Here is a 19,243-nt window from a genome sequence, read left to right as displayed (position 1 = left end):
TCTATTTTCAATCAGTAAATAAATTAACATAACAGACATAACTTGAGCAAATACCTAATTCAAGCATTCAATACATTCAGTATAGGTTATGAATGTCACTTCTATAGATGACTGAAAAATTTAATCAAGCATGGAAAGTTATTTAATTAACTAAACCAGTAAAATAAAAATTACCTCTTTGTTGTTAAAGACATTATTGTACATATGTGTGGCAACATTTTTGTTCGGATAGTAGACGTAATTCCATCGCAGTATTCGTGGCAAGAGATCAACATTTCTGATTTGTCCATAGCCGTGATCTAAAAGTGATGGAAGAATATCGTATGCCCATGCAACCAAGGCGTGTGAAAACCCTTCCAAACCGTACGCATTAACATTGTTACAGATCGAGTTTCATGCACTATTAATTGAATTGCAAAGTGCTTCGTAACTCAGCCATCCCCACGGAAACTCATTCACTCGCTTCTCATCACCTGCTATGCATACACGACTCATGTCGATGCCTATGTTTGGCTGTTTCGGAAATAGGATCAACTCAATAATGCATGCATTTGCTAGCATAATCAGCAATTCGTCAGGGGTCTCATCGGATTTAACTTCTTTATACTTTTGGAGAAGGTCTGCCTTTGTAACTCGTCGTGTGTTGGCGAAGAATGTCTTGTAAAAGACGGAATTCTCATCCACCTGTTTCAATTATAAATACTACATTAGAATACTTATCTAGATACAATGCATAACTTAATGTCTTGTAAATTGAGTTATGTAGTTAGGTTAATTACCTTTCGTGATTTAAGATAATCCAGTTCGTCTTGCGTGGGTTTTTGACAGTTTAAGCCTGTCATGAGAGCATAATCTTTTATGCCAAAACGTCTCACTTTTCTATTGATTTTGAAGGTGAGCTCATTTTCGTTGCTGCCTTGACATAGCCTCAGGACTAGATGATTGATGATTCTTGAAGGGAATCTCGTGACTTTACTTGACAATGCTTCAGCATGATGGAGCGGTAACAACGAGCCAAAGGCAGACCTTCTGAACAGTTGTCGCTGCGGTTCATTAAGCTTTGAGATGATCTGATCAAAGTGCTCCAACTTTGTGTGTGTATTTATTCATGCATTAATGAGCCATTTACTTGAATGGCATTTATATTTGGATTGCAAAATGATAATAAAATACATGAGTACACTATATTCATGTTTAAAAAAATACACTCTTTGGGTTACTACATCAGTTGCTTACCCCCATTTTCCTACAGATTTATGCAGGCAGATGCATAAACGCTATGGCCAGATTCATCAGTTGAATACCTAATGAATAATAAATCAGTTCAGAAATTAATAAGCATTCAGTAAATTAATTAACCTATAGCCTTAATGCAAGCATTACATTAAACAAAGCAATTCCATAACTCATTAACCTATTTAGTGTATTCATTAACCTACATTAAGCAAAGCAATTCCATATAACTCAAGCAATGCAATTACATAACTCATTAACCTACATTAAGCAATTCCATATTACTCAAGCGAAGCAAAGCAATTACATATACAGTTAATTAATTAACCTAATGCGAACAATTCAAAACACAACCGAAGCAAAACAATTCCATAACTCATTAACCAATTCAGTGAATTCATTAACATATACAGTTAATTAATTAACCTAATGCGAACAATTCAAAACTCAACCGAAGCAAAGCAATTCCATAACTCATTAACCAATTCAGTGCATTCATTAACGTATACAGTTAATTAATTAACCTAATGCGAACAATTCAAAACTCAACCGAAGCGAAGCAATTCCATAACTCAACCAATTCAGTGCATTCATTAACATATACAGTTAATTAATTAACCTAATGCGAACAATTCAAAACTCAACCAAAGCGAACAATAAACTTAACTTATACAGTTTATTGTTGCCGATCTGACCTTCGCAAAATGTGTCAGCATTGGAGTACCACCGTTGCCGAGAGAGAGGCGCTGGTTGGATGGACGACGATCGGCGACGACGTGGCGGCGTGGAATGGATCGGCGGCGATCGGCGGAGATTGGTCTCGTGGAGGCGTGAAATAGGACCGGACGAGTTTAGGTTTCGACGCGGCGGCGTGAAATGGATCGGCGGCGATCGGCGGAGATTGGTCTCGTGGAGGCGTGAAATTGGTCCGGACGAGTTTAGGTTTTAGGGTTGCGCTGGTCTCGTGGAGGCGTGAATTGAACGAGGACAAAAGGTTTAGGCGAGTTAGGTGTAGGGTATCGCTGGTTGTTGCGTAAATTTATTGAGGGGTATTTTGGGTAGTGAATTGTTAATTGGGCTATTCACTTAATTTACTCAAACTTGGGCTATTTTGCTAATATCAGTGGGTTGGTTGGGCTAGTTTGCTCATTCTCCCTATTTAAAAGGTAACGTGGAAAGTAGAAACTACGTACCGATTTTAATATTAGGTGTTTACTATTTACGTACATTTCCCTCTATTAACTACAATTCTCGTGGACTTGGACTTTGACAAAATATTCTCTCGATCGATCATTTAGTGAGGTATCATAATTTCTCTAATTAATATACGTGAAGCAAAGCCCTCACATGATGTACATATAATTATATATATATATATATATATAATATAATAAGTCAGAATACAAAATTACTATTCATAAACTATTAATCCTACTCATCGTCCAATTAAATCACGACACTTCATCTTTTTCTCTCTTTATTTAATATTTATTTTCCTTTTCAACCAATAAGAACACAACACATCAGCTTCAAACCGGATTTTTATTACACTCACGCAAGATCTCACACGCCATTTCAAACTCATGTGCATGATATCAGTTATATCGAAAACGACTTTAAAGGGCAATTGGCGGAATCACAAAGGCACCGTTTGACATAACTTTGTTTTTTAAAAAAACGCTTTTAGATTCAGTTTTTTTCCAAAAACTATTTTTTTAAGTGACAAGCGTTTGGTAAAGACTAAAATAAACATGTTTTTAAAATTAAATAATAATTATTAATATGATGATTTATATGCGTATATATGAATTATAATAATAAATTAGATATATATGGAAAACAAAAATTTATTTTATTTTTAATATAAAGTTTTTTAATTATTAACAAAAAAAATTAAATAAAGTTTTTTAATATAAATTAGATAAATTTTTTTTTTATTTTTAATATAAATAAGATAAAGTTTTTTTAGGAGATAATTCCGAGATTTTATAATATATGTATGGTAAACAATAAATCATTTAAATCATCGGCGGAACATTTGATCCTGCCGGCGATCCACAAACCCAAAGAGGCATAGGCCATTAATAAAGAATGTATATAGTCGGAGTTGAGATTCAAGCAATATGAACTTTAGACTTATTTGCGAATTACCTTTTAGGTACCGTGGTCTTTATAAGACTGGAATGATGGCATTTTTTGTTAGAGTATTAGAGAGGAAAATGGACAATGTTGAGTATTTATTGTCTATTAAGCTGCTGACTTTAGGCAAAGGTTTGAGTGGGGTCCACTTAACGGAATTTGATAATTCTTTCGTATTATTCTTCCGCTTGCGGAATGGGGTATAATATCGATTATAATTTTGCCAAAATCGGAGCTAGAATGAATGAGAAATTGATGTTTGAAGTATGCTTTATGACACACTGGACGAAGTGACGAAGTCATTCCAGTTCGACTGGACTAGGTCGACTGGACGAAGTGACGAAGTCTTTCCAGTTTGACTGGACTAGGTCGACTGGACGAAGTGACGAAGTCATTCCAGCTCGACTGGGCTAGGTCGACTGGACGAAGTGACTAAGTCATTCCAGTTCGACTGGACTAGGTCGAATGGACGAAGTGACGAAGCCATTCCAGCTCTACTAGGATAGGTTGACTGGACGAAGTGACGAAGTCATTCCAGTTCGACTGGACGAGCTTGACTGGACGAGCTCGAAGTGACGAAGTGTACGTTTGAGACTTAAAGCCAACGGTTTGTATTCTTCAATTCAATGGTTTTTTGAGCTTTAAGTGGGCATTATGGCTGTGTAATAATGCCATTAAGGCTGAAAACGTTGGACTGTTCGCATGGCTTTGAATTCAAAACGGTGTGTTAAATGGTTGTAATAACCTGCGTTAAATGCCTTTAAGGCTGGACGGTTTTGAACTTCGACCGACGTAGCCTTGACCTTTATAAATAGAGGCTTGCTCATCTCATTCGGGGACACAGTTTTTCCACTGCTTCTCTGAACTCCTTCTCTCTCCCAGAAATTGTTCTTCCTTTTGTAGTCGGTGCTCAGTTCTGTTACAGGTTTTGTTCGCCGGAGAAGTCCGTTTGGTGCAAACCTCTTCTCACTTCCGCCGTTGTATCTTGAGAGGTAAATTGCTCATAGTTTCCGGCACCCACGGGGAGGGCAATATTACTTTAAGGAGACCGTCGAACGGTCCTCGTCCTTTGCTTTCCCATCTTGTTTATTTTCCTAGCTCATAATATTGTTGTGTTGTAATCTTATTTTCTTTTTCCTAAGCTGTCGGTTTTATTTTTCCAGAAAAATAAATATTTTGAAGTAATATTTATAACAATCTTAAAGTAATATTCTGCTCTTTGATAAATGAGATTCATTCACACTTATCTATGGCTCTTAGATAAGAATCAAAGCTTGTTCTTAATTTTTTTATTTATTGTTCACTCTAAACTCTACCTCTAATTTTATTTATTGTTCTTTAGTTATTTACTCCATTTAATGCTTTGTTGAACATATTTTAAGCTTTCAAGTATTCTATTTGAGTTTTTGTTGATTACCTTTATCATTTGAGCATTGAGTATTGTGATAAATTTATTGTTTATCTAAGTGGAATATTGAAGTAGTGCTTGAGTTTAATGATATATTTATTTGGTTGTTGAGATTAGCATTCAATGTCTTGTTTCTTTATTATTTTACTTCTTTTACTTATTTCAATTTTACTTTGTTTATTCTTAATCATGAGTAGCTAAGTAGATTTAGGGGTGCGATGTAGTTAAGTAATTGAGTTGGTTGGTCAAACCTTTAGATTAGATTTTGTGCTTCATGGTTGGGTTGAGAGTGAAATATTATGGGTATGGGTTGTGTGTTAACGCTAATTAGAGTAGCTAACTAATTAGTGAACCTTAGACGAGTTTATAAACCGAGACGTAACAAACGAGTGAGCTCTACCCGTCCCATCATTAACCTTCCTAGAGCTATAGAAAGACTAGGGGGTAGATGTAGTTGATTGGAATCCCGGGCTAAATGTGGTTTTGTGTTTTAGTAGGACCCAAACCGAGAGGTGTAAGTTCGACACGTAGCTAGATTCCTAAAGACTCGAGAGAGATTAGTGAATGTTTTAAGAGGGATTGAGACTAAATTTTACAATCTAAACCCGAGTTTAGAATCGTACCAAGATCGACCAACTCGATGAAATAACGAAATCGCGCCCCTTCCTTTTAACTTGTGTTTAAATAGTGTTTTCACTTTTGTTTACATTTCATCTTGTTCTCAAAACAATAAAAAACCCCCATTTTTCATTTTCCATAACTCGAAAAAGAAAGCTAGTGAGTTTGCTTCGGAAATAGTCTAGAGGCCTTTGTGGGATCGATATCCGTGCTTTTGCACTCTATTACTTGACGACACGTTCGCTTGCGTCGTGTAGAATTTTTCTTTAGTTAAGAAAATTCACATCACTCTTAGACAGCTTGCTCGTGGAAGGAGGTTTAATATATATTTTATTTGTGTTGATCTTTTCAACTATTTTGACTTGGGTGTTTTCTTTTGTAGTAATGGAAAACAACAACAACAACAACAACATTGTGAACGGAGTGGATGCGTCGGGGAATCCGATCATCCCGCTGCCTTCCAACATGGAGGTATTGACGACCAACGCCACAAACCCGAACATTGTCGTGCAAAATTCGGTGGAAGCTTCGGCCGGGAACGGACCCACGGGTCTTGTTCAATCGATGGCGGCTATGGCCGTGAACGGACCCGCGGGTCATGTTCAAAATGCGGGCGCGGTCCGAGGGCCTCCCGTGATGATGCCGGCCGAGAAACCGGGGAAGTTCGATGGCTTGAACTTCAAAAGATGGCAACAAAAGATGCTCTTTTATTTGACCACCATTGGCCTTGTACGGTTTTTGACCGACGATCCTCCGATTCTCCAAGAGGACGAGACCGATCCGAAAGTGAGAATGGCGTTTCTCGCTTGGAAGGATTCCGACTATTTGTGTCGGAATTATGTGATGAATTGTCTAGCGGACTCCCTATACAACGTGTATAGTTCCAAGGCTTCTTCGAAAGAGCTTTGGGAATCACTCGATCGGAAATACAAGACCGAGGACGCGGGCTCGAAAAAATACATCGTGGGCCGCTTCCTCGAGTTCAAAATGGTGGACAATAAGACGGTCGTGAGTCAAGTGCAAGATTTGCAACTTATCTTTCACGAGATTCAAGCCGAGGGAATGACCATTAGCGAGTCTTTACAAGCTGCCTCCGTCATCGAGAAGCTACCTTCGGGTTGGAAGGAATTCAAGAACTACCTTAAGCACAAGCGAAAGGAAATGAGTCTTGAAGATTTGGTGGTTCGCCTTCGCATAGAGGAAGACAACCGTGGCTCCGACAAGAGGTTCAAAACCACGTCCGAGAGAGCCAACATCGTCGAGCATGGTGAAGGCTCGAGAGGGAAGAAGCCCGCCAACAAGCTTGGGGCTAAAGGGGCTGCTTTCAAGAAGAAGAACGAACAAAAGTTTGTTGGAAAGTGCTTCAACTGCGACAAAGAAGGTCACCGCGCCGCGGATTGCCGTAAGCCGCAAAAGAAGAAGAAGAGTGAGGCCAATGCCGTCGAGACCGAGGGAGATGACCAATTTCTCGTCGCCGTGGTCTCCGAAGTAAACTTGGTCGATTCAAACCCCAAGGAGTGATGGCTAGACACTGGAGCTACCCGCCATGTTTGCTCCGACAAAAACGCGTTTTGCGCGCTCGACATGCGCCCGACTGGGGAGAAGCTGTTCATGGGAAATTTGGCCACCTCCGACGTCATGGGGATTGGCCACGTCATCCTCAAAATGACCTCTGGGAAGGAAATGAAGCTCACCAACGTTCTCTACGTACCCGACATTAGGAAGAATCTTATTTCTGGAACTCTTCTTTGTAACCATGGGTTTAAGATGGTTTTTGAGTCTCAAAGGATTGTTCTTAGTAAAAATGGGATGTATGTTGGTAAAGGCTATATCAAAGATAATATGTGGAAGATGAATGTAATCGCCATTACTGGCAAGAATAATAATGAGAATGCTTCCTCTTCTGCTTATATGCTTGAGTCATCTAATTTGTGGCATGGTAGACTTGGTCATGTGAATTATGATACTTTGCGCAAATTAATTAATTTGGATTGCATACCAAAATTTAATATTGATTCTAAACACAAATGTGAGATATGTGTTGAAGCCAAATTAACGAGAACATTTTTTCATAGTGTTGAAAGGAAAATTGAGTCACTTGAATTAATCCATACCGATCTATGCGATTTGAAATTCATGCCTACGATAGGCGGTAACAAATACTTTGTGACTTTTATTGACGATAATACGAAGTATTGTTATGTGTATTTGCTTAAAAGCAAAGATGAGGCAATTGAGAAATTTACCATGTACAAATTGGAAGTTGAGAATCAACTTGGTACAAAGATTAAAATGGTGCGTAGTGATCGTGGAGGTGAATATGTGGAACCATTTGGTGCGTTTTGTGCTCAACATGGAATTATTCATGAAATCACTCCACCATATTCTCCTCAATCGAATGGCGTCGCCGAACGAAAGAACCGTACTCTCAAAGAGATGATGAATGCGATGTTGCTAAGCTCGGGGTTACCACAAGAAATGTGGGGGGAAGCCATTTTGGCTGCGAATTATTTTTTGAATAAGATACCTCGAAAGAAAGAGGATAAATCCCCGTCTGAATTATTTAGAGGAACGAAGCCTTCCTATAAATACTTGCGAACGTGGGGGTGCTTGGCCAAGGTTTTGGCTCCCGCACCTAAAAGGATGAAGATCGGTCCGAAGACCGTAGATTGTGTATTCATTATTGGTTATGCACATCATAGCAATGCTTATCGCTTTATTGTGCACGAATCTAAGAATCCTGATATACACAAAGGTTCTATTATTGAGTCTAAAAATGCATCGTTTTTTGAACATGTATTTCCGTATAAGACTAAGGAAGATGAACCGAGTTCGTCAAATCAACAATTTGAGAATATAGAAGAAATATCTCAAGATTTTGATGAGGGATCCGAGGATGAGATAGAATCTGAACAACCTCGAAGAAGTAAGCGAGCTAGGGTGGAGAAGTCATTTGGATCTGATTTCCTTACCTATATGTCAGAGGCCGAACCTCTAAGTTATAAAGAGGCTGTAAATTCAGTCGAGGGTCACTTATGGAAGGATGCCATAAGAAGCGAAATTGACTCGATAATGCATAACCACACGTGGGAACTAGTTGACCTTCCTCCTGGAAGTAAAACTCTTGGTTCTAAGTGGATCTTCACAAGGAAGATGAAAGTGGATGGCTCAATTGATAAATACAAGGCGAGACTTGTAATTAAGGGTTATAGACAAAAAGAAGGTCTTGACTATTTTGATACTTATTCTCCCGTGACGAGAATAACATCTATAAGATTGATTATAGCCATTGCCACTTTGCGCAACCTTGAAATCCATCAAATGCATGCCAAAACTGCTTTCCTAAATGGTGATCTCGAAGAAGAGATCTACATGGACCAACCCGAGGGGTGTGTTGCACATGGGCAAGAGAGGAAAGTATGTAAACTGATTAAGTCATTGTATGGACTCAAACAAGCCCCAAAACAATGGCATGAAAAATTTAATAATGTCATGATGTCAAATGGCTTCAAGATCAATGAGTGTGACAAGTGTGTCTACATTAAAACGACCGAACGCGGTTATGTGATTTTGTGTCTATATGTAGATGATATGCTTATTGTTGGGAGCAATGAAAGCATGATTAAATCCACAAAAGATATATTGAATTCGAGGTTTGATATGAAAGATTTGGGATTAGCCGATGTTATCTTGGGGATCAAGATTAAAAGAACATCTAATGGACTTGTTTTGAGTCAATCACACTATGTTGATAAAATTCTAGAAAAATTTGCAAAGGATGATAGTGGAGTCTCTAGAACTCCAATCGACACTAGTCACCATTTGTCTAAGAATAAAGGAGATAGCGAGTCTCAAAACGAGTATGCTAGAATAATAGGAAGTCTAATGTACTTGATGAATTGTACTAGACCTGACTTAGCTTACTCTATAAGTAGAATTGCGAGATACACGAGTAATCCAAGTTCTGAGCACTGGAAAGCAATCGTGAAAGTACTGAGGTATTTACGATTTACTCGTGATTATGGTCTACACTATACTAGACATCCCGAAGTCATTGAAGGTTTCACTGATGCGAGTTGGATATCTGATATACAAGACTCTAAAGTCACAAGTGGATATGTATTCACTTTAGGTGGTGCAGCTGTGTCTTGGAAATCCTCAAAACAAACCGTGATAACTAGATCCACGATGGAATCTGAGTTTGTTGCTTTGGATAAGTGTGGTGAAGAAGCTGAGTGGCTAAGAAACTTCGTAGAGGATATTCCAAATTGTACAACACATGTGCCTGCAATATGTATATATTGTGATAACCAATCTGCAATTGGTAGAGCACAAAGTGTTATGTATAATGGTAAGTCTAGACATATCCGTCGATGACATAATACCATTAGACAACTTCTCTCGTCTGGAGTCATAAATGTTGACTATGTAAGGTCCAAAGACAATATTGCGGATCCGCTAACCAAGGGGTTAAATAGGGACCAAGTAGAGAAGATGTCAATAGGAATGGGACTAAAGCCCATGATATAAAAGTTTTAGCAAAGGAAACCCAACCATGATGACTGGAGATCCCAAGAACTTGGTTCAAAGGGACAACCTAACTGCTAGAATGAAGTGAGGTCACTGTGGGGGAAAACCCCGGTCCTATTCCTATGATAAAAACGGTGACACCCGTACGAGGCTAAGCATTGTGCTTTTAATGATTCTATGAAATCGGATCTTTGAGATTCCGAACGAGAAATGCGGGATTACTCTTTGGCATAAGGATAACCTATGTGAGAGAGAAGTGAGGCCGCTTCGAAAGAGAATGAAAGGGGCGTAATTCTTTAGAAACTCTTGCAGAACCAGACGCATGTTCAGGCCCGAAATGAACATAACCATGAGATCTAAAACCTGTGGTAGGAAGATATCAGCGAGATATATGCTCATTGTTTATATACAAACGACTAACAGTTCAAGGACATCGTGTCTACTGAGTAGTCCGTAAACATGACATAATTCTACGAGGGAAGGTTCAAGGACTTTGTCTACCTATCCTATACTGGTATTGACCGTAGAACTGATCACCATATTGAGTCGTGTCGAGTCTTTTTGTTGTCGTCATGCAATTTCATTCATGTGGGGGATTGTTGGAGTATTAGAGAGGAAAATGGACAATGTTGAGTATTTATTGTCTATTAAGCTGCTGACTTTAGGAAAAGGTTTGAGTGGGGTCCACTCAACGGAATTTGATAATTCTTTCGTATTATTCTTCCTTGCGGAATGTGATATAATATCGATTATAATTTTGCCAAAATCGGAGCTAGAATGAATGAGAAATTGATGTTTGAAGTATGCTTTATGACACACTGGACGAAGTGACGAAGTCATTCCAGTTCGACTGGACTAGGTCGACTGGACGAAGTGACGAAGTCTTTCCAGTTTGACTGGACTAGGTCGACTGGACGAAGTGACGAAGTCATTCCAGCTCGACTGGGCTAGGTCGACTGGACGAAGTGACTAAGTCATTCCAGTTCGACTGGACTAGGTCGAATGGACGAAGTGACGAAGCCATTCCAGCTCGACTGGGATAGGTCGACTGGACAAAGTGACGAAGTCATTCCAGTTCGACTGGACGAGCTCGAAGTGACGAAGTGACGAAGTGTACGTTTGAGACTTAAAGCCAACGGTTTGTATTCTTCAATTCAATGGTTTTTTGAGTTTTAAGTGCGCATTATGGCCGTGTAATAATGCCATTAAGGCTGAAAACGTTGGACTGTTCGCATGACTTTGAACTCAAAACGGTGTGTTAAATGGTTGTAATAACCTACGTTAAATGCCTTTAAGGCTGGACGGTTTTGAACTTCGACCGACGTAGCCTTGGCCTTTATAAATAGAGGCTTGCTCATCTCATTCGGGGACACAGTTTTTCCACTGCTTCTCTGAACTCCTTCTCTCTCCCAGAAATTGTTCTTTCTTTTGTAGTCGGTGCTCAGTTCTGTTACAGGTTTTGTTCGCCGGAGAAGTCCGTTTGGTGCAAACCTCTTCTCGCTTCCGCCGTTGTATCCTGGGAGGTAAATTGCTCGTAGTTTCCGGCACACACGGGGAGGGCAATATTACTTTAAGGAGACCGTCGAACGGTCCTCGGTCTTTGCTTTCCCATCTTGTTTATTTTCCTAGCTCATAATATTGTTGTGTTGTAATTTTATTTTCTTTTTCTTAAGCTGTCGGTTTTATTTTTCCAAAAAAATAAATATTTTGAAGTAATATTTCTAACATTTTTATAAACTCTGATACTTGGGGCCTCTGATACCATGACGAATTTTCTGAATATTCTTCTTATTTGAAAATTAAACGTAAAGGCATAGATACAATTTAAGACAGCCACTACGAAAAAAAGGATTTAAAAATATTTAAGCCATTGTGAGGGCGATTTATTTATTTTCACCGACATATTGCAAGACTAATATGTATTCAATCCTTGATTTGGCTTATACATCGAAGCATAGATTCGGCTGCTGATAGCCATCCACTTTGGCTAAGGAAATACACCAAGCATCAAGAAAAGTAAAGATGTCGAGAAAGGAAGAAACAAAGGTTGTTAATAAGGCAAACAATACGTGACTGTGTGAGGTATTATATATGGCGTGAGAAAATTATTTTAAAATATAATAAGTTATTTTTTATTTTTTTGCTCAGATTATTTAAATATTAGTATAAATCCTATCGAAAAAGCAAAGAAAAGGCTTATATGTGTATTCTAAATTAATGAGGTTAATAAATTAAATTGAAATTTAAGCTATCGAAGTGCATGTGTGTTACTAGATTTTTCCGAGATAAAAAAATGCATGGAACGGAACTAAAAATTATTATAGCTGCGAACCAAGTTCATAATTCACTGGTGTATATATATATATATATATATATATATATATATATATATATATATATATATATATATATATATGTATATATTTGATCGTGCATGGGAAACTATCAATTTCCCATTTGGATTTTAAAAGGTAATGTGGAAAGTGGAAACTACCGATTTTAATATTCAGTGCTTACTATTTACGTACATTTCCTTCGTTAATAAATACAAGTCTCGTGGACTTGACAAAATATTCTCTCGATCGATCATGGCTACGGTTCTGGCGGCCCACCGAACGACGATCACCCCCAGACTGGTCGCGGACCCGAGGACGGACCGGTCAAGGTCATTGACGAGACCGAGCCGTGTTCAGATCCCTGGAGCGAGAGTGAAAGCCTTCTCGGGCATCAGAAGCTTCAACGCGGGATTGGCTCTCACGGCAGTGGGTTTGACGGCGGTGAGTTTGACGGCAGTTTCTCTGCGCAGGAGACTCACTCGCACAGCAGCGATTTCCGAGTTATTCACCGAGGAAGCCGTTCAAGCGACCGTCCTGGCTTACGAGGAAGCTCAGCGTTCGGGTCACGACTTGATTGGCACAGAGGATATCCTGTTGGGGCTCATCAGGGAAAAAACCGGCATCCCAGCCAAGGTGTTTAACTCGGTGGGAATCGACCTCGAACATGCTCGCTCCGTGGTTGAGAGGATCGCCGAAAGAGGCATCGGCTTTCATCCGGGCCAAAAGCTTGGCTTCACGCCCCGTGCTAAGAGTGTTCTCGAGCTCGCACTCGAAGAAGCCAGGCTACTCGGTAATAATATTCCAAGTCTGTTTCTAGACTTGAATTGAGTTTGTTCTCATATTCATGTTTTGGTTCATTCAGGGAGTAAATTCATCGGGTCGGAGCACTTGCTTCTGGGCCTCCTTCGGAAAGGCGAGGCTCTGGGACATCGTGCTCTTCAGAATATGGGTGACAAGCCAAGCGATATTCGCAGAAAGGCAAGCACTCCCATCAAAGTGCATTGTATTAATTAGTTTATTTAAAATACCAACAAAAAAAAAAACTAATTTGGAATTGAATATGAGATGTTGCAGGTGATTCAGATGATAGTAGATGATAGCGCTGAGGGTGGTGCCAGCGTTGGAGAAGACACAAGCAGTGACAATATGCCTACTCTCGAAGAGTACGGCACCGATTTGACTAAACTGGCCAGAGAGGTATAGCTACTTTATTATTTGTTTGGCCGAAAGAAAGAATTGGTTACAGGGAAAGTTTGTTGGTATTTTTCAGGGAAAGTTGGACCCTGTTGTTGGGAGAGAGGAGCAAATCGAGACAGTTGTTCAGATCTTAGGAAGGAGAAGCAAAAACAATGCGTGCCTTATTGGAGAACCCGGTGTTGGAAAGACGGCCATAGGCGAGGGAGTTGCCCAACTCATTGCCTCTGGGGACGCTCCCGAGACATTGCAGGGGAAGAGGGTTCGTTTCTGCCAATGCTTGCTTGTTGTGTAATTTTTATATGTTTTTTTTTGTGGCGTGTCTAAAAATAAAAATAAAATATCAGGTGATAAGTTTGGACGTAGGTCTTGTAGTGGCGGGTACAAAGTACCGCGGAGAGTTTGAGGAAAGATTGAAGAAATTGATGGAGGAAGTGAAAGAAAGTAATGGGGAGATTATCCTTTTCATCGACGAGGTCCACACGTTGATTGGAGCCGGAGGAGCCGAAGGTGCGATCGACGCTGCAAACCTTTTGAAACCCGCACTTGCCAGAGGCGAACTTCAGGTAATCATAATGATTTTAGTTTCTCGATCATGTTTCCACTGTTCTGTTTGGGGTGTTGCAGTGTATTGGAGCCACAACGCTGGACGAGTACAGGAAGCATATCGAGACTGACCCGGCCTTGGAAAGACGGTTTCAACCCGTCAAAGTGCCTGAACCCACTGTTGATCAATCCATTCAGATTCTCAAAGGTCTTCCCGAACTTATGAGCTTCATCACAAGGTCGAGTACACGGACAAAGCACTCGTCGCCGCGGCTCAGCTCTCGCACCGTTACATCAGGTACAGAAATATACATCAAATTGGATTTATTAGATTCTCAAGGGAGATTGTAAAGTGATTTCCCTACTACCACTACGACTACTGAACTCAAATGCAGCGACCGGTTTTTACCTGACAAAGCCATTGACTTGATGGACGAAGCCGGCTCTCGAGCTCGCCTCGGTGGCGGGTCCACAGTGACGGAAGCGGACATCCAACACGTGGTGTCGGCTTGGGCCGGCGTGCCCGTCGAGCAAGTTTCAGCGGACGAGTCGGAGCGCCTTGTCAAGTTGGAAGAGACCCTTGGGCGGCGCGTGGTGGGTCAGGACGAGGCCGTGAAGGCCGTTAGCCGCGCCATCCGGCGGGCCCGCATGGGGCTCGGAGACCCGGACCGGCCCATCGCCAGCTTCATGTTCAACGGTCCCACCGGCGTAGGAAAGTCGGAGCTCGCGACGGCCTTGAACGCCGAATACCTCAAGCCGGAAGAGGCCATAATCCGGTTGGACATGAGCGAGCTCATGGAGAGCCACGCGGTGTCGAAGCTCATCGGGTCTCCGCCCGGCTACGTGGGCCACGCGGAGGGCGGTCAGCTGACCGAGGCCGTCCGCCGCCGCCCTCACGCGGTGGTGCTCTTCGACGAGGTCGAGAAGGCCCACCCGGACATCCTCAACATCCTGCTCCAGATCCTCGACGACGGACGGTTGACCGACAGCAAGGGAAGGACCGTTGACTTCACCAACACCATTATAATCATGATCTCCAACGTGGGAAGCGCCGCCATCTTGAACAACCACGACTACGGCAAAATCGAGGGCTTGGTGGCGGAGGAGCTCCGAAAACACTTTAAGCCCGAGTTTCTGAACAGGTAAATTAAAAAAATAATAGTTTGTTTCATGCATGGTGGTTGTTTAACCACGGTTAAAACATCTATCAATCGATCGGTTAATTTATCTTCATGAACAGGGTGGACGAGACGATCGTGTTCCGCCAGCTCACCAAGCCCGACGTCACGAAAATTGCGAGAACCATGTTGAAGGAGGTGTTTGAGAGGCTGAAGAAAAAGGACATTGAGGTGAACGTGACGGAGAGGTTCATAGAGAAAGTGGTGGACGAAGGGTACAACTCAAGCCTCGGAGCCAGGCCTCTGAGACGAGCCATCACGACGCTCTTGGTCGACGAGGTGGCCAACAAGTATCATTCTAGAGAAATCGTGGAGGGCGATTCCGTCATTGTCGATGTTGACTCCCACGGCAACGTCATCATCCTCAACCGCCCTTGACCCGACCCGATCTCTTTCCAATTATTATTTACTTACCTTCAAAACAAATATATTGTTACATAATCTAATCCTTTATTGTTGCTTCAACTTACATATATTGGACGATTACACTTTTCTTTTATAAAGTCACACGTGAGAGGTAACTTAATAATTTCATATTACAACTGAAAATGAGTATTTTTTTTTTTTTTTTTAAATTTCAAATGAACACTTCTAGAATTATATAAGAACGCAATGCAGGTTGAATCGCAAAAAATTAGAGATCTGATTAGTTGGATTTCTAAACATATATTACTTACAAGGTGAATCCCAAAAATTTCTCATATTCTCGCTCGAAAATCCAAGGACAAATTTATGTGTTTTGATTTGGATGTGGTGACCTTTTGGCTTCAATTAGCCTGTAGATATTGGAGGCTAATTGAAGGTTTTGGTCCGAATTTGAATACGAAGGTTTTGGAATCTTGAAAAATTGGAGGTTTTGACCGGGGCTTCATTGTCTTGAGTTGGGCTTCAATATTTATTCATGGAATTCACTGTTGATTGATTTCTCTGCTTGAGATTCTATAATTTAAGCCCGAAAACGTTGTGGAAATTGGAATAGAAATGTTGATTTCTCGAAGAGAATTTAGTTTAGTCTTTTTTTAATTACATAAAATGTTGCTGATATACTTCGTTCCTTTTTGACCTGAGAATAAGAAGAAAAAAAAAACCAAGATGCTTATAACCGATGTGCATAAAAATCGAGAATAAACAAGGACAAAGGATAAACTGCTGCCGAGGTTCGAAGAAGAGAGAAACCTGGTTGTTAGCTAGTTAACAAATATATAGGTAAGAAAACAAAGTTTCCATAAATATCTTGATTTTAAAAGATCATGTAATCACAACCTTATTCTGGAGAACTCGAGAGAATATACGTGTGGACGATTGATTTTCGAATGGCAGTAATTGTAATTTTATTTGTGTACATGGTCATATTTAAATTGAGATATTGATTTGATTTATGTAACCGAAGAGTGGCTTAGATTTGTAATTATTTATCACTTAATTGGCATTAATGTAATTTCGGATTTTTTTTTTTTTTTTTTAGGAAAAGGGCTCAGAGCCATCTAATAGATAATGAGAATACTCCCAGCAGATACACCATCAGACTTTCTTGATCCAAAGAACAATAGAGACTTAGATCGGAAAAGATCTTCCGCTGACGCTAACGCTAACACCAAGAACAAATAATAGTCCATATTGTGCTCAAGAGGCACAGTAAGAATAGAGCATAACTCAAACTCTTTAAAAAAAAACCCTCGTTGGATGATGGTCTTCCAACCAACCGCAGTCCATTGACTAGGGTGAAGACATGTCTAGCAGAGTTTTCCGAGCGGAAAAGAGGATGACGGCTAGCTCGTCTCCATAACAAAGCATAACGCAAATTAAACCAAGTTCAAAACACAGATAAATAAATTGTTCAAGACAAAAGAAAAACAGAAACATAAAACAACAAACAAATGCCAACATCGAAATGCCACCTACACGAAGGACCAGAGTTGCCTTGGGCTCTCCAATAGACTTCCTCGCACCCACGAAGCCGAGCTCTTCCAGAAGCGCGTCAACGGACTTGCTAGAGATGATAATCGCGCTTAAGGATTCGTCGGACTCGCTGAAATCGGCAAACGCACCGAGGAATTCGTCGGACTTTCTGGATTCAAAATTGGAATCAAATTGGGTTTCAAAATAATAAACTCGGCCCGAAAGTCACCTATAGCCGCCGAAAAAATGTGGAATTTGACCTTCGCACTGCCCAATGTCGCTGAGTAAGCCCGAAAGTCGCCGAAAGTGGGTCGTCTTCACCGCCAGAGAGCTTGCATCCATTCCGCCTAGAGGTGAATATTCCTGCGGTAGCTGCGGAATCTTCTACTGGTACCTGGACAACTGTATGGACTGACGGGCTTACAAGTCTTGATCGCTACAAAGGTCGATGCTACCACAATGAGCCTGTTGCTGGCGAAGAAAGTCAATTTATTGCTTATGTAGCGTACCCCTTAGACCTTTTTGAGAGAATTGTCAAAAGTTGCTTGTTTCGCCGAATTTATCTTAATGTCGCCGATTGCTTATGGATTTTACACTTTATTCTGCTCGAAAACGACCGGTCAAATTTTTTGGAAACGACATGTCGTTTTCGGTGAATTTCTAGCGACATTATGAGGGAAACGACAATTATACTGTCGCCGGCCGTTTTTTGACCGGCACTGACGCCGCCACCGAAAGTCGGCGAAAGTCGCCGGCATTTGAATCATTGTTATGCAATTGAAAACATGAAGAGCTTCTGAGACTAATAGTTGCTAGGAATGTTTTAACACATTCTCTAACCATATTGCTAAAGTTATTTAGGGAGGTACCCATAAAGCCCAAAAGAGCATTCTATGATTAAAGCAAAAATTACGTAACGTAACTTTTTAAATAACGATTATTTTAAAATAATTTTTTTTATGAATGTTGAAAAATTAGTTCATTATAATTAAAATTTTCAACATTAAATAAAGTAAGAAATACTTTTGCATTAAATGTTTTAAGCACGATATTTTTGCGATAAAATACAATAAAACAGCTACAAGAAATAATTACCACGTAAATATATACAAAAATATATATATAAAAATGATACTGCCCAATGAATAAATTTAAGGAGTCATAATCTTGCGGGAATGATCCGGAAAAAAGATACAAAAACAAGTCATTTGTTGTTACATGATTTTGAAAATTAAAAATAAAAATACATAAAAATATTAGAAAGGACAGAGTGAAAATCAAGTTCTCTAAGTAAAAAAGTCATTCAAAAACTATTACCACCTAAGAAAATAAGTGGATTCCTTACTAATGCCCATTCTTGTTGGGAAAAAAAAATCCATAAATTTTAAAGGGAATTATACAGGGATAATATTAAAATTATGACTATTTAACAAATTTTGGACCAAACTTCATTAATTACATTATATTCCAAAATTATGAATTCCTATTTACAATTATATTTATAACCTTATTTTTATTTTTCCTCTTTTTTTTTTCCATTTCATTTACCTATCTCATGAAATAAAAATCCACTAGGACAAAAGAGACTTTTAGATGTGAGAAATATTGCATCTAAAAGTCAAAATGTCGCATATTTTTACTAGCTCGGGATGTTAATTCACTAAATGTTAAATTTTAAATTACTTTTTAGATTTTAATCCTAAACAAAATCACAAAACCTATAAGATTCATTGGCATCCATAAATTTATTGACAGACATGTCAATAAATTTACAAAGAAAAACTCCATATTCATTGAAGAAACTTGCATAAATTTATCGACATGCATGTCCATAAATCTTCAATGAAATTATGAGATTATTTGGAGATTTATTGACAAACATATCAATAAATCTTCGATGAATTTCCAAGATTCTTTGAAGATTTATTGATATCTAGGAAATTTTTGACAAACATGTTGATAAACCTTCAAAAAAAAAAAATTGAAAAAATTAAAGAAAAAACACCTCGATATCATATTTTTCACTTCATTTACCACTTGATTTGCATTTTACATCTCAACAATAAAAAATGAAGAAATATTTAACTCTATAGCCCTAAATCCTAAACATTGAAACAATAAAAAATGAAGAGAGAAATCAAAATGAAGAACAAATAAACATA

At 39.5% G+C, this 19,243-nt stretch overlaps 1 pseudogene; it reads left to right on the top strand.

Moving 5' to 3' along the window:
* The first annotated feature begins 12,516 nt into the window (after positions 1 to 12,516).
* On the top strand, positions 12,517 to 15,560 carry LOC149389473 (ATP-dependent Clp protease ATP-binding subunit ClpA homolog CD4B, chloroplastic-like; annotated as a pseudogene).
* The last annotated feature ends 3,683 nt before the right edge of the window (positions 15,561 to 19,243 follow it).

This window comes from Urtica dioica, chromosome 8 (genome assembly GCF_054948205.1).
Source record: "Urtica dioica subsp. dioica isolate 48M chromosome 8, U.dioica_male_clone48M_v1_H2, whole genome shotgun sequence".
NCBI classification, from domain to species: Eukaryota; Viridiplantae; Streptophyta; class Magnoliopsida; order Rosales; family Urticaceae; genus Urtica; species Urtica dioica.
The sequence above is the reverse complement of the archived record's forward strand: the minus strand, read 5'-3'. Positions and strand labels throughout refer to the sequence as shown.